General features: G+C 38.8%; 1 long non-coding RNA gene across 1 annotated transcript; it reads right to left on the bottom strand.

Moving 5' to 3' along the window:
- Positions 1-11,280: 11,280 nt before the first annotated feature.
- On the bottom strand, positions 11,281-11,981 carry LOC133708170 (uncharacterized). Its single transcript, XR_009845619.1, has 2 exons — positions 11,946-11,981; positions 11,281-11,797 (listed from the first exon to the last, which is right to left on the bottom strand). It is a non-coding gene; the product is annotated as an uncharacterized LOC133708170 (long non-coding RNA).
- Positions 11,982-15,222: the final 3,241 nt, after the last annotated feature.

Below are 15,222 nucleotides of genomic sequence, written 5' to 3'. Positions count from 1 at the left end.
TCTCTGCTAGGGTTTCTCGCAGAAGTTTTCTTCTTCGACAAAATTCCCCAAACTTAACCTAGGAGGTCATGGCGAACTCCTCTACCTGTCTTACGGTCGGCAGCTTTGCAAGATGACTACTGGTACATAGTGGGTCGTCTGCTCGGTCCAAAAGCTCGGTTTCCTGGCTTTAAAGGCACCATATCTTCCATTTGGTGAATCAAGTCGGGGCTCATGATCCAAGATGCAGGGGATCGTTTCTTGTTCCAGTTTGATCGCGAAGTGGATCGTAACCGTGCTCTCCATGGTGGACCATGTGTTGAGTCACAAATTACTTATGCAATTGTGCCCCATAACTATGAAAATTGATTTGTCTTCCATGCTATTTTACCCTTTTTAATTCATTTCCTTTTATTTGTAGGAAACCTTGCATTGAGAATAAAATGACCATTTGAGGCTTGAAATGCGGAGATTTGAAGCTAGGAGAAGAAGACAAGGAGATTGGAAGAAAATTGCAAATTGACTTTTCCAGCGACTTTTCCGGCGAGCCGCCACTCATGGAGGGTCCTTTCTCCGGCTAGCAAAGGAGGACCATGGTTGTGAGAATCTCCCATTACTTAAAATTCAAATATCTCCCTACACCTTGTCCTTTTGTCACCTTGCCAATTTGGGACCATTTGGGGGACAATGGTGTAAGGACATCTCTTGCACACTTTGGGACCAAAGAGGACATACATACCTGATCAAATAGAGGCCAAAGACTCATTCTTCAGCATTCTTGACTCCATTCAATCATCTTCATCCTATCCAAGATCCATTTTCTCTCTAGAGAAGACACCACCATTTCCACCACTAAAACCACCATTTCCACCACTACAACCTCCGTTTCCTCCACCACTCAACACCACAACTCACCTTAGAGATTCCAAATTTCACTATTCTTACCAATATCAAGAGCTTGGAGCAAGGAGAAGGAGGTGACTACCACCACATCATGTTCTTGGAGACCTATCTCCACCACCTCTTCCGGCATCATCAATAGTCACCCTTTACTCCCTATCTCTTTATGTATTTGATGTTTAATAGAATGTTAAAGCTTGTGTATCTAGCTATGTGTGAGTAGTGAACTAGTTGGGGCTAGGGTTGAAAGCCCTAGCCAAACTTGCTTGTATTGATGCTTTTGTTTATAAATTGATGCAAATTCATGTTGTCATTCTCACATGCTAAGTCAATAGTTGAATGCATTACTTAGACCTAATCAATTTGAGTTATGTGTTTGCCATGACATGAAATTTTTCCTAGAGATTGATTACCTTGAGGCAAAAAGGGAGCATGAAAGCACACCATGTGTGCATGTGAGGGTAGTGAGCTAAAATCACATAGAGATAGGATTGGTTTACTTGCTTGGTTACCTAAACTCTAAGCTTTATGCATTTAGAGGCAAAGGATTGAGACCTATCCGGTAATTGAATTTGTCTCTAGGTAGTTAGCTCTAGACTTATCCGGTTAGAGTTAATAAAATGAAAGGGGTTTAAGCCTTAGCAGTCCTATCCGGATGCTAAGAGAGTAGTTGGACAATTAGCTTTGCATCATTCATATTCAATTGCTTTAATGTTTGCAAGGGAGGCAAAAGGTGAAACCCGATGCCCTAACTCCCATCCATTTGATAACAACTTGTTTAGTTTAGCTTAGTTTATATTACTTGCTTTCATTGTTTCAATTTAAATAGAAACCAATCTCAAAATCAAAATCAAATCTCTACACACCATCTTGCACATACTCACCATGAACTTTGGTTCACTTGTGAGCCTTTGTTTGTGATTGTACATTTGCATATTCTTCTAGTTTTTCCTTAGGTTTTCCCTAGTTAGGAAAGGATTTACCAATCCTCGTGGGTTCAACATCCTTACTTAATCCCCTATTCTATAACTTGTACCTCTTGCACTTGAGGGTGGCTTCAATGTTAACACCGTGGTTCTATAGGAACACGATGCTTATACTAGGTGTTTATGATGGGGTTGGCTCGGTGGAGGCTGTCTCTCTGTGGAGTTTGAAGACATGGGTGGCTGTAAAAGGTCTGCCGGTAGGCCTCCGTAACAAGGCTACCCTAACCCTAATTGGTTCAACTATTGGTTAGGTGATCCGGTTTGATCAAACGGATCTTCGCAGGAAGGAGGAGGACAAAGAATTCGCCTGACGTTGGATCCACGACCTCAGATTCGTACTTGGATGTTGTTTGAATTCTCCTCCACAGTTGAACCTGAGATCATATTGATTTATGAGAAAGTGAAGGGTTTCTGCAGAGATTGTGGCTTGTTTGAGCATGATGCCATGGGTTGTGATGGCTTCCTCATGAATGAGAAGGAGGAGTTGCTTCGAAGGCCACCGGCTGTGGCGATGACCAGTTTGTCGTTGGAGGGACACCATGCAGACTCGGGCTCTGGATCTGCTTCGGGGGATGTTCTGTTATAGAATGATAGGATTGATGCAGGTATAGAGTTGGTGGTGTCTCCAGAGCTGGTAGGGATGCACGTGAATACAAAAGTGCAGCGTGGTTTGCATGAGGTCGTGGAAGCCCATGCATCATTGCGTGATGTAGGGTTGACTCCGTCCCCGATCTCGGGTGTTCTTATATGTGTTGAAAATTTTCTTCCAGAACTGGGTGGGGTTGATTGCTTCAAGAATTGGGCTTCCATGGTGCCATCATCTTCAATGCCTAAAATGATACATTTGCAAAATGGTTCGGCTGCTAAGAAGATAGAGAAGAAAATGGCATTGGGTTTGTCGGATTTGGCTTTAGTTCCTGTGGGCTCGAAACGTAAGGCTGCCTTTGAACTTGCCAAGGTTGGGAAAAGATATCTTGCTCTTCCCTCTTCTGAGTTGCAAGTTGATGAAAACACAACTTTGATGCTGCAGCATAAGAATGGAAAAATTATAGTTTCTCCCAAGAAAAAGAAACTTGGACGACCTCGTGGAAGTAAGTGAAGAAACCTCGAAAATGGAAGTGTTAGGGGGACAAAATTGGTGATATTGGAGCTTTAGAGAAGGCCATTGACACGGAGATTTCTGAGGTGGATGGTATAGAGAAGGAAGGTGTCATGGAAGGGGAGTCTCCTCCTCTTATTTCACATGTTATTTAATTTTATTTACAGGTCACAAGGATCAATTCCTCTGAGGATTCATTTTACTATTTGCTTCGAAGGTTTATGATCTTTGTTGGGAATAATGATGCGTAATTTTCCTTAAAAGGTGGGTGTACTAGGGGTTTCCTGAGTCTTATTCTTTTGTAGAATAGGTTTTTAGGGTTCCCTAAGGAACAATTCTTTCTGTTGACCCCATAGGGGTGTTTCATTTTTGTACTCCTTGTTAAATATATATATAATGTGCTGACCTATTTTCATCGAAAAAATCCTCACCTTGTGGATTTATATTTAGAGTTAGGTTAGAACGCACTTACACGCGCTTGAGAAAAAAAGAGGCTTTTCACTCCCTGTCCGGCGACACGCTCGTACGACGTTTTGTCGTTTCTGATTCTGTGTGGGGTGGGTGGCTCAATCTGCCCAACCTGAAGCTGGTTGGAGAGACCGTGGTGGGTGTTGGTTGGTTAAGGTAGGAGGAGACCGTTGTGGCTGGCGGACCCTGATTCATTCCTGACAGGCCTGGTGGGCAGGATGATTGGGTGGTACTGGTTCGGAGATCGCCGGATTCTGACGACCATATGGCTGCGAGATTGGTTGCTAAGTTTCTTCACTCTGGTCGGATGGTTCCGATCTGTTTTGGGTCAAAAAGGTCCTATCTAGGGAGGGGGTGGTGCGGTTCTTCTCACTCGCGTGAGGATGATGTCAGAGTGGGGATGGCGGTGGTCCGGTAGAGCTGGCCGTGCAACGGAGAGGGTGGCTGTTTGGAGGTGGCTGAGTTGGGTTTGAGTCGGACTTTGCTAGTGGGTTGCGATCGTTTGACTCCTTTGGCAGGTGCTCGGATTTGGGCCTGGGTTCACACCTTGGATCTGGGCTGTGTTGATTTTAGTTTTTATTTACTTTGTGCTTTTAGTTGTTTTTTGTTTATCGTTTTTAATAACTTCCAACCACTTTATGGTTTGGATGTGGGCTTGGTCCCGATCTATTATGTGCCTTGTCTGCTCTAGGTAGGAGGCGAGTTCATTGCTTTTGCAGAAGGTCGCAACCTCTTAGTGGTAATAACATGTCTGCTCTAGGTAGGCAATTAACTCAGTGAGTGGCGTCCGCACTTTTGCACAGCCCTGAGGACAGAACCAGAGCCGCCATCGTCACCGCCCCGAGCCTATGTGAGCGGCATCCACACTTTTGCATCAGTTGCGGACGTCCGCCTGTGATCGGGCCTTTATATATATATATATATAGAAAAAATGAAAACTCTATAATTTTGATATTGATTTGTACTTATGAAATTTAAGGGTATTTTAGTTTGAGTGTTGTATTTAATAAAATGATAGAATAAGAAATCAATCGGTGATGTATTAAGCAAGCGGTGTATACTACACATTTAGGGATGTGCATATAATTATTTTTTTTCATAAAAAAATAAATTAAACTTTCACCATTTAGAGCATCTTTAGCAATACTAGCCATTTTTGAGTTAAATTTTAGCTAAAGTAGCTAAAAAGTCATTCTGACTAGCCACTTTAAAATTACGCTTGCATCAATGCTCTCTATTTTAGCTATTTTTGAATTTTTATTATTTTTTGAATGAATATTAAATAGTTTAAATGTATTTATAAATTATATAGAATAACTCAAAATAAATGTTTTAAATTATAGAGAGCCTCATCTCGCTCTCTATATTTAGGAGAGTGATAGTTAGAAGCTATAATGGAGAACCACTTAGGAGACTGGTGCAGCTGCTAAAATAGATAAAAAGCTAAACATGCTCTCCAAAATAGCTAAGGAACCACAATAGAGAGTCTGCTAAAGATGTTCTAAACATGCTCTTCAAAATAGCTAAAGAGTGAAAATAGAGAGTCTGCTAAAAATGCTTATCTTTAGCAATACTAGCCATTTTTTAGTCAAATTTTAACCAAAGTAGTTAAAAAGTCATTTTGAAAAGCCAATTTTAATTTTTTTTTTTCACAGAAGATGATCAAAGGGTTTCACTCCTGCCTCCATGGTGACTCGAACTCATGACTTCGTACATAGGTAGTGGGTGCTCTAACCGCTGAGCTAACACCACTTCGTCAAAGCCAATTTTAATATACTTCTTCATCAGTTATATCTATTTTAACTAGTTATGAATTTATGTTATTTTTTAATAAATAAAAACTAGTTTAAATGTATTTATAAATTAAACAAAATAGCTTAAAAGGAATGTTTTAAATTAACGAAAATGAAGGAAGGAAGCTGGAATTTCCGAGGCCATGGAGGATCTCGGCGGCGGTAAGGCGGGATTGGTATCAGAGGACTTCGACGGGGATAGAGACGCAAATTTTGGAAGGTTCCTGAAAAGGTATTGTTTTATCGGAGAGTAATGAGATGGCCGCTGATGAAGCGTTGATGGAGGATTCGACGGAGTTTGGCGGGATTTGGGGAATTTCAAATTAGGCAGGATTAGAGGGGGAGATTCTGGTTCGAAAGGGAAAGAAATAATTAGTATTTTTGGCCCATCTATTGGGTCAGAAGGGATGTCGGTTATATGATGGTATTAGAGCAACTCCAACAGCTTCCCCATATTTTAGTTTTTCTCTATTTTAGGGAAAAATGAGCCTCTTTTGCTCCAACAGATTCCCTATAACTTTCTCCATTTTAGGGAAAGTGAGGAGAGAGAAAACAAAATTCCCTAAATTTACAGCAATCTCTAAAATTTTAAGGAAGAATTTGGAGATTTTAAAGATTGCTGTAAACTAGGGAATCTGTTGGAGTTGAAGAAGAAAAATTGCTTAAAGCTTTGACTTTTGCTTCCCTATAATACAAAAATTATAGAGAAGCTGTTGGAGTTGCTCTTAGGCCAGACCTCTTGGATGTTAGGTTGGGGCCGTCGAGGATTGAGGGTAAAGAGAATTCAAGTCAGTTGATGGGGTTTTAAAGGTAAAAAAGGTGCAAAAAGGGGGAAAAAAGGGGATGGAACTAGCTTGAAATCGGTGGAGAAGCGAAGGGGCTTCCCTGTGGGAGGTACTAGAAGCTCGAAGGTTGCTTATTTGGCTCAATCTAAAAGCAAGGTGTCACATTTTAAGAAAACCATGATGGGATCCGGTGCTAGGGCCCATCTCAAAAAATGATCACCTTGAGTTAGAAAGTGCGGGGATTGGGGGACCTGCACAAGTTCCATGCGTTAAGCAATCTACTAGAAGCCCGTAACCCTGACGTGATGTTTATTATGGAAACTAAGAAAAAGGAGATGGAAATGGCTCGAATTTGCAATGACTTGGGCTTTCCTAAGTGTTATGTGGTTGAGAGACAGAAGCACCATAGTGGGGGTCTGGCTTTGGCCTGGAAGTCCCATTTAAACATAAGCATAATAGGGTTTTCAACTGGACATATTGATGCATTACTCTTGGAAAATAATACGGAGGTGGGGGCGAGCCAGCGCCGGTTTTCTTGGGATTTGCTTCAGAGGATTTCTAGTATGGTCTCGGGTCCGCTACGGGTGTTTGGTGATTTCAACGAGATTATGCAGGTGAATGAGAAAGTTGAGGGAGGGGAGAGATCGTCTGCTTAGATCGATCGGTTCAGGGAGGTAATTGGTCAATGCAATCTTACAGAGGTGACCTTTGAAGGACCGGCCTACACTTGGAGTAATGGATCAATATTGGAGAGGACTAATCGTGCTTTTGGTAACGATGTAGCCTTCAGGTTCTATAACAGGTTGCAGGTGTTCCATGTGGATTTTGGACCGTCAGATCATCTCCCAATCTTTGTTACTACCAATGGGGATAATCTGTTGTTAGAATATTAGAATAGTATATGGGGGCTCAATTTGGTCTTTCCCTGTCACATCAGGGTTAATTACTTCTATCTGTCAATTTCTAGTTAATTAGCAACTAATCTACATTAGCTGCATGATTAGGTTGCTCATGCTTTACAGCTCACATACACGTGTTTGTCTTTCAGTAGCTCACATGGTGTATAAATAGGAACCTCTCCTTCTCATTCTGTAACGATTTGCTCCCTCAGTAATAGATTCAATATATTTTCTCTCTCAAAATATCTTTTCCATTTACAAAACTATCAGGCCAGACGTGGTAAGAGGAGGAAGGTTAGTAGCTTGTGAAAGAGAATTTATGGGTTGAAGTAGAGGGGTGTAAGATGGTTATTTCAGGGTTATTCATCATTGGCTATTGCATTTTGTCCTTCCAGAAAATTAGGTAGGTTAGTAGCTTGTGAAAGAGATGCCAGAAGTGTTGAGGTTGCAAAAAAGTATTACGAAAAAGCCTATGTTTCCTACAAGGTAGTATGTCTTCCATTTGTCATTACTATTACTATTACTATTACTATTACTATTACTAGAACTTATGAAAGTAGCTAATTTTATGTCATCAATACATGGTCATAATGTGCTAAGTTGGTGTTGCAGATGTTAGGATTTGATTAGTAAATGATAAGTATATCTGTATTTATATACCTGGCTATTTTTTTTTTTTGGACACAATGACATTTCATTGAACACCCAAAAGGGCAGGAAATACAAAGCAAACTAGCCCAAAGGTAGGCCCAAACTAAACAAGCAAACAGAAAAGCCCAACAACCGGCCCAAAGCAAGACAAACCCTGCTGAACCTACGACAAGCCAGAGAAGACAGCGCCGCCACGAGCCAAAGCCGCAGCTCCTGCCACCCCGGCAGAGGAGAAAATTTGTACCGATGACAAAAAACCGATCCCGATCCGAAATACCCACTCCAGAAAGCCACAAAATCAAACAAACCAAGCAAAATCGAAACCAAATTACAGACAACCAAGAAGAGAACGACATCGAAAATCACCGCCGCAAGACGAACATCAAAGGAACCATCAGAGAGCACGAAGTAACGGGACAGAAGTGTCGGTGCATGCACCGGAGACATTGCTCTGTACACCTCCATTTCACAAAGTGCATCGCAATGCATTGAACTGCAGCAGAGAGAATCAACCTCAGGAAAATACCCAAGGGCGTCGATCCAAGGATGGAAACGAGAGGTTTCGACAAAGCTTGCCAAGATTGATTCAGAGGCTTTCATAGAGGAAGGATAAGACCAGATAGGGCCAGAACGGAGATAGACTCCGGGCAAAACCCGCTGGTTGGAACTAAACGGAAAGAAAAAAACCGAGAAAAGCTGGAAATTAAAGACTCCCCCAACTCTCAGGCCAAGATCCAGATCAAAAAGATCTAGATCGAGCCAAAGAGGGGGGAGGAGGAGGAAAACTATACTGGAGGGTTTTCTAGAGAGAAGGCAGAGGAAAAGTTTCTAGAGAGAGAAAGCGGTGGATATATTTTAGGCTGAAGAATGATATATACCTGGCTATTTGAAAGTCATGAATTTTTCAAGCTTCAGTATATTCCTTATTGCAAGCTGCAAGTGAGATAGCATCCTGAGGGGATCGTAGAGACAGAGACATATATAATGTTTTTGTCCAAAAAAGGCATTACCATACTTGTATTTTCTACTTATAAGTGATTATCTTGATATCACTGTCTAGACCCTTCTCATATCACTTATTTAGTTAGAGTCTATTAAACTGCTGTTTTAGGATATGAGATTTGGAGATAATTGTAGACAGAATTGGTCTATATTTCATTGATAATAAGAGCCCTACATATAGGGATTACAAAGTACAATATCTTGGAGTACAAGGATTCCTATTCTAACTTAAATTGGGAATCTAGAACCTCTTCTCTCATATTACAACAATATAAAGTAATCTTAGTTTGACAAGCACACTAAAAGTTAACATTCTTCAACATTCCCCCTTGTGCCGCTCAAACTTGGTGATGACGCTTCAAATGTTGCCTCATTAAAAACTTTGCTCGAGTAATAAAAACCACGTGGGACAAAAACAACCTCGAGGAGAAGAAAAAGAGTACAATACGTCATTCACTTTTCGAGATCAAAACATACAGACATCATACCTCCCTCTGATATCGACATCTCTCCTTGATTGCTACAATCATGGGAGTTCGGATAATTTCCTCATTCCAATACTTTGCACAAGTTTCTCGAAGATAGATTTAGGTAACGACTTACTGAATAAGTCCTCTACATTATCCTCTGATTGGATTTGATTCACTTCAATCTTTAAAAAATTTTATTGTTGCTAATTATAAACGAACTTAGGCGATATATGCTTGGTGTAAAACATCAAGGCAGATCATCTTCAAAGGACACTTTTTGTTCCTCTGGCCTTTCATTTACTTCAGATCACACCAACCCAAGTTTTTAGGTACATATATATTGTTGCTTCAAGCCGAGATTGCTAATTGCATAGAGACTCCATCCTAATCATGATGAGATGATGATATAATAATGGGATTTGTATACTAGAATCGTCCCATCCTTGATAGTTCTAAGCACTGTATAGTTGCAATGTGAAATAATGTCTGATGCATTGTAATTATCTATAAAAGACACCTTCTTGATTTGTATCAACTTTGAAATGCAATGTACAATTGATTTTGACAAAAGCTATACTATGAACATAATTACCAATATTTGTTGTCTCAACTGGAAAAGGAACAAATAAACCAAATTGAAATATTGCAAATTGAAACAACATAAAAGTCAAAACAAAAGACAAAAGTTCCATTGAAAACACTATCGGACAACAAAAAATGGAGTTGAAATCACTCTTAAATTAACAACAAAAGTACTTGGTTACATGTATTGCTAATATCTACACACCAGAAAATAGTTAAAACAATGGCTGAAAGTCCAAAGAAAATACATTAAAGCCACATTGAATACAACATCAGACAACATAAGTTACAGTTCTGATCATACTTCGATTGCACTTCAAATAATGGAAAACAAGTAACTCAGTAGTTGGAAATCCTATCCAACCACAAAAAATATAACTTTCTATAGTCCAAGCGCTCTCAAACAACAAAACTCATTATAGTAATGTTGTTCTGTACAAACTATGTCAACATAAAACTGTCATGAATAATGAATCAGACAACAAACTTTTGTTACACATATGTGTCATCTGAGAGTAATGAAAATGACGGTGATTTAACCATATAAGTGGTTGAAATGTCATTGTAAAAACATTCATATGTCGTTGTACTTTGTTTCAGACGACATATAGTCCCCATTTCTCCAATATTGGGTGATTCAGACGACGGTTTCTTATATTGTTTCTATCGTTTGAACTTTATCCAACAACAGGGTTTCTCCGTCGTCTGAGTAGCTGAGAGACGGCAGCCACCTAGACAATAGATTTTTTACATATCAGACGACGGATAATTTCCGTCGAAGTGAATTTTCTATTTAAACCTGTATTCAAAGTGAATTATCACACACGGTAAGGTTGCTGGAAATAATTGGGTTCTGCAAAGTATCACATCTTGAAACTAGAGTTTGAGATTCTCAGCAATCTATATATATATATATATATAATATTAATTAATTAATTAATTTGAGGTGACATGAAGCATATAACAAAGTTAATATTTCTTTGCAATGGATGAAAATCTCAAATTTTGTTGGTTTTTCTCTAATATAATAATATATAACTCATTCTCTAACCTGCAAAATGATTTAGGCGGTTGATTAATCATTCGCAGCAATGCTATGGATATAACTGCAGATATTTCATAAAAACATTCGACAGAGCACACCAGCCATGTGTTAAGATGAAGAGTGCAGCCAGTCAGACTCAAGGTCAACCAGATCAACGTACAACTTTGCAATCTGATCAAGAGATTACACGTGTTACACGTTCAAGACATGACTCAAATTATGAAAGTCAGCTACTGATACTATTTGCATCAACGAGCCAGTAAACACGTGTCATTAATCCAACCGTTCTGTTAAGAATTAGTTAGTGGAAATTATAGGCAACCTGTTATGCATGAATAGTATAAAACCCAATTAGCATTTTGTAATTAGTTCAGCTAGGCAATTGTAACAAATTCTCAGAGAAATATCCAAGTTTGTTTAGCTCTCTCTTTCTTCGTCTTCTTCCTCACCTCCACTGGTTCTAGGGTTCTTGATTCACATCACCATAGCCATTTTCTTCATGCTTTCTACCTCACCATGATTCTTAACACCATGCACGAAGACACGAAGTCATAACGTACGTTTTATTATATGATACAGCCTAAACGTTACAATTCAAAGTTTCAAACAGACAAACACATATATAGTAAAAGCTGATTACCATCTAATATATTATTAAGATTCTGGGTAAAACAAACATCTGCCTTATAATTATTTTGGATACTTTGGCCACATGCTATTGAGTTTCCCTTTACTTATTACCAAAAGTACATACAAGCTAAACATACTATACATATTACACAACATCATTGATTCATGTATGAAGGCTTTTAGGCTCAGTAGTTAACGACAATGAGGCCTCTTTTTATCTGCCATGCATTGGGTTGTAGCGCCATTACTGTACTTACCAAGAATATCGTCATCATGATCATCATGCTTTGCGTCGCTGCTGCTGCTACCCTTACTTGCGGTATGGGACAGAGACTGAGATTGATCTTTTGCACCACCACTAGCAAGAACCTCAGGGTTTTGATCCATATTTGGATCAGTTTTAACTTGAACCAAAACAAACCGTTTAGCATCGGCTTCTAGAGATGCCACCGTCAACACCAAGCCAACGACGCAAAGGGTAAGTATGGTCCTCATGATGGTAATCAATCTACACGTATGAAAAGTAAAGGTAAGTAAGTCAATTTTAATGAAAATAATTGCTATTATCAACACAAGCCAATCATCAACAAAAAGATCAAACCTAAGAAAAGGTTGAAACTAAGATCAATTAGGGTTGTGGGAGTATAGAATAATACCCTGCACTTTTAGGTATTTTTAATATCTATCTGAAGCAGAATTTATAATGTGAAGAACGGAAAAGTTGCAATTTATAGCCAATTGATATGCACTATTTCATTAGATCATGCATATGTGAAGGTGGTGGTATCACTTTCAAAATACTGTGGCACCATGTCTATCGAGAGTATACAAGGCCACCAAAGAAGTGAAGGTGGTGGTATCACATTCAGAATGCTGTGGCACCATGTCTGTCGAGAGGATGCAAGGCCACCAAAGAAGTAAATTTGACTACGGACTGATAATTAATGTACCCAATGAATTTCGTTCTTGACTTTAATCACTTGATCATGAATTATGGGTATAAATGGGTATAACAATATTGACTGCTCCAGTACTTATTACTATATTAGGTTTAATTATTTCTGCACGATTGTTCTTAGAATTTCATAAACGCTTAAGAGATAACCCTAAAAATAGCTAGAGATAGAAGGTCCGTTTGCAGTAGAATTGTAGAAGGAAAGTTGCGCCCATGTATGGGCAAATGGGATAGTATGGATCAAGTTTAGAATCTATATTAGCCAGTTAAATAGTAAATTATATTCACTGTGTTCCAAATTAACTCAGGTTAATTTAGGGCTTGGAAGTATTACATACCCTAGCTTTTAAAGTTTTGGAAGTATAACATTTTAGGGTTTTAGAAGTATAACATACCCTAGCGGTTTTCTATGGGAAATGTCTGTCTGAAAAAGCAATTATATATTGCACAATTAACGGTTTCGAAAGGTGGCATTATATAGACAATTTTCGGTTAGTCTCAGGATCAGATTATTAACAGGAGGCTAAGATAATGAACATCCCTAACTGATAGATAAGATAGAGCATGTATGAAATGGTGGTATCCCATCCAGAACACTGTGGCACCATACCTGTCAATCGATAGGCTTAGGAATCAAAGAAGTAATTATGATTATGATCAATAATTAGGGTATTTAATTAATTTCACTGTTAAACTTAATTATTTAATAATCAATTGCGGTTATCACACTAATGACTACTATTCAACTCTGATCTAGTACTTGATTCTCTGGTGAGTTTGATTACTTCTGTTAATGAAAAATTTGATCAACCCTAAAGAGAGAAGTGTAAAAACCGCATCTGTACGTGTTAGGGTTCTTACGAATACTGCAATATTGCGTTCAACACAAAGAACCAGACGATCAAATTAATATGTTGTCATAATAAACGCAATGAAGTTACTTAAAAGGTCCATTTGTAGTTACAGCTATATAATTAAGAGAGGGCTGTATGAACAGCTGCCGTATATAAATTTAGGCGCATGTCCTTGTATAAGACCAACATGGGACTAGCTACACTGGGAATAGTCAGCCGTGCTGGAGAGTTATAGGGGTCGTTTGTTACGCTGGATTCCACTAGACCTCTTTAGGTCCTCACTGTCCTGGCCTCTCTTGAGTTGGCTTAAGCTAAAGTAAGCTAAATTAAACTGGGGCCAAGTTAGTCATAAGCAATTATGCATGTTTACTCATGCGGGGACTAAGAAGCTGCGTATATAATTAAAACAAACCAACCTGTACTAGTATGCTGTTGGTATGCAAGACATCTCGGCTATGAAACATACATCCTTTGCTACACAAATATGCATCTTATATTTTATTGAAGAATTAAGTTATTACTCAACAAAGAAGAATTGAAATTATTAAAGAAGGGGTGAGATCAATTCAGAAGTACTTTTTTTTTTTTAATTATTGTGACATCATTGATTGATCTAGTTGAAAGAAAATAAATCCATATATAAAAGGGAAGAGTAAATTGATGAATAAGAATAGAAACCCAGTAAATTTTAGAGAAAAGATTGAGAATAAAACATGAGTGAGAAGCCTAGAATTAGGTTGCTGCAAAATAGAATGAAAGGAATATCTCAACCATCAACAATCTCATATTTAACCAAACAAAGGTTGGGTTGCTGCAAGAGTTCTTGCAATTCCCAACTAATAATCAGCTTAGGGATTGAATCACAGAAATCACAAGAGTGAATTACGGTTTGGGTCTCCTTAATTAGGTGGAGAATTTGTAATCACTTAAGGACTGAGGAAGAGAAATGAGGACATCGATCTGTTGAGTCACAGCCATGGGTAGCGATGAGGAGGTAGAAGAGAATCATGACCCGGGCGAGCATAAGTGAAGATGAGAGAGAATTATGTGTTATCTAGAGATACCAAATATGAGTACTCAAGATAACGTACACTATATCTAAGGAGATTGAAAGCAAAAACAGGTGGTATCTTGTCCCATGCTTGTATCTTTGTACCCTTTCCCACCAAACTAATCTACACTCCTTATCTAACACAATACTTCTTAGTCCCAGAAAACAAACATACACATAGGGTTTAAGGTATACATAAGTAAACCAAGAGGGTTCTTTCTTCTAAATACTAAATATATATTAGAGAAAATGTCACAAAGAATACTCCAACAGTCCAACTTAAGACAATTTCACACTTTATATTAGTACCTCAAATTTGTAAAATATCATTTTGATACCTCAACTCATTACTTTCACTTATCAGTTTTTATACCCCACGTTGATAACATGTCAATTAAAATCACTTGAGCTATCACGTGGCTTTTTTTCTGGGGCATTAATTTTGGTCCTTTCTCAATTTAGGTGGTTGATTAAGAATTCACAGCAATGCTATGTATATAACTGCAGATATTTCATTAAAACATTCGACACAACACACCAGCCATGCACGAAGTCATAATGTTTTATTATATGACACCACTTCTACAATTAGGGCCATAGGGCACCGACACAGCCCACCAATTTGTTTCGCTGTTCTTTCGATATATCTCCGTTATGTTAGATGACTTAGATCGGTGAGTTTGAGCAGAGATAGCACCGATCATCAGTGGCCCAAATGTAGTTTTGATTAATATTTACAATCCAGCCACTATGTCACATCCGCTGTCAACAAACCATTGCTTTTTATGTGGGTTGGCAGGAAAACCTAGGCCTGGGACCGGGTCGGTTCCTGTTAAAAAACTTAGGAACCGACACCGAAAACTACATACCACAAACGGTTCGGGTTTAAAGAAAAAAAATTCAAAACCGAACTAGAACCGAACCGTTTCTAATCGGTTCGGTTTGTGCCTTTTTCTCGGTTCCTAAACAATCTAATACTTGCTGGGAACCGTCTCTTTTCTAGGCCCCAATTTCTCAGCTCCAACCCTTCGATGCTTATCCGAAAGAAATCAAGCAAACCCAAACAGAATTAG

Source organism: Rosa rugosa, chromosome 5 (genome assembly GCF_958449725.1).
Source record: "Rosa rugosa chromosome 5, drRosRugo1.1, whole genome shotgun sequence".
Classification (NCBI taxonomy): Eukaryota; Viridiplantae; Streptophyta; class Magnoliopsida; order Rosales; family Rosaceae; genus Rosa; species Rosa rugosa.
Note: the sequence above shows the minus strand (reverse complement) of the source record. Positions and strands in the feature narration are given on the sequence as shown.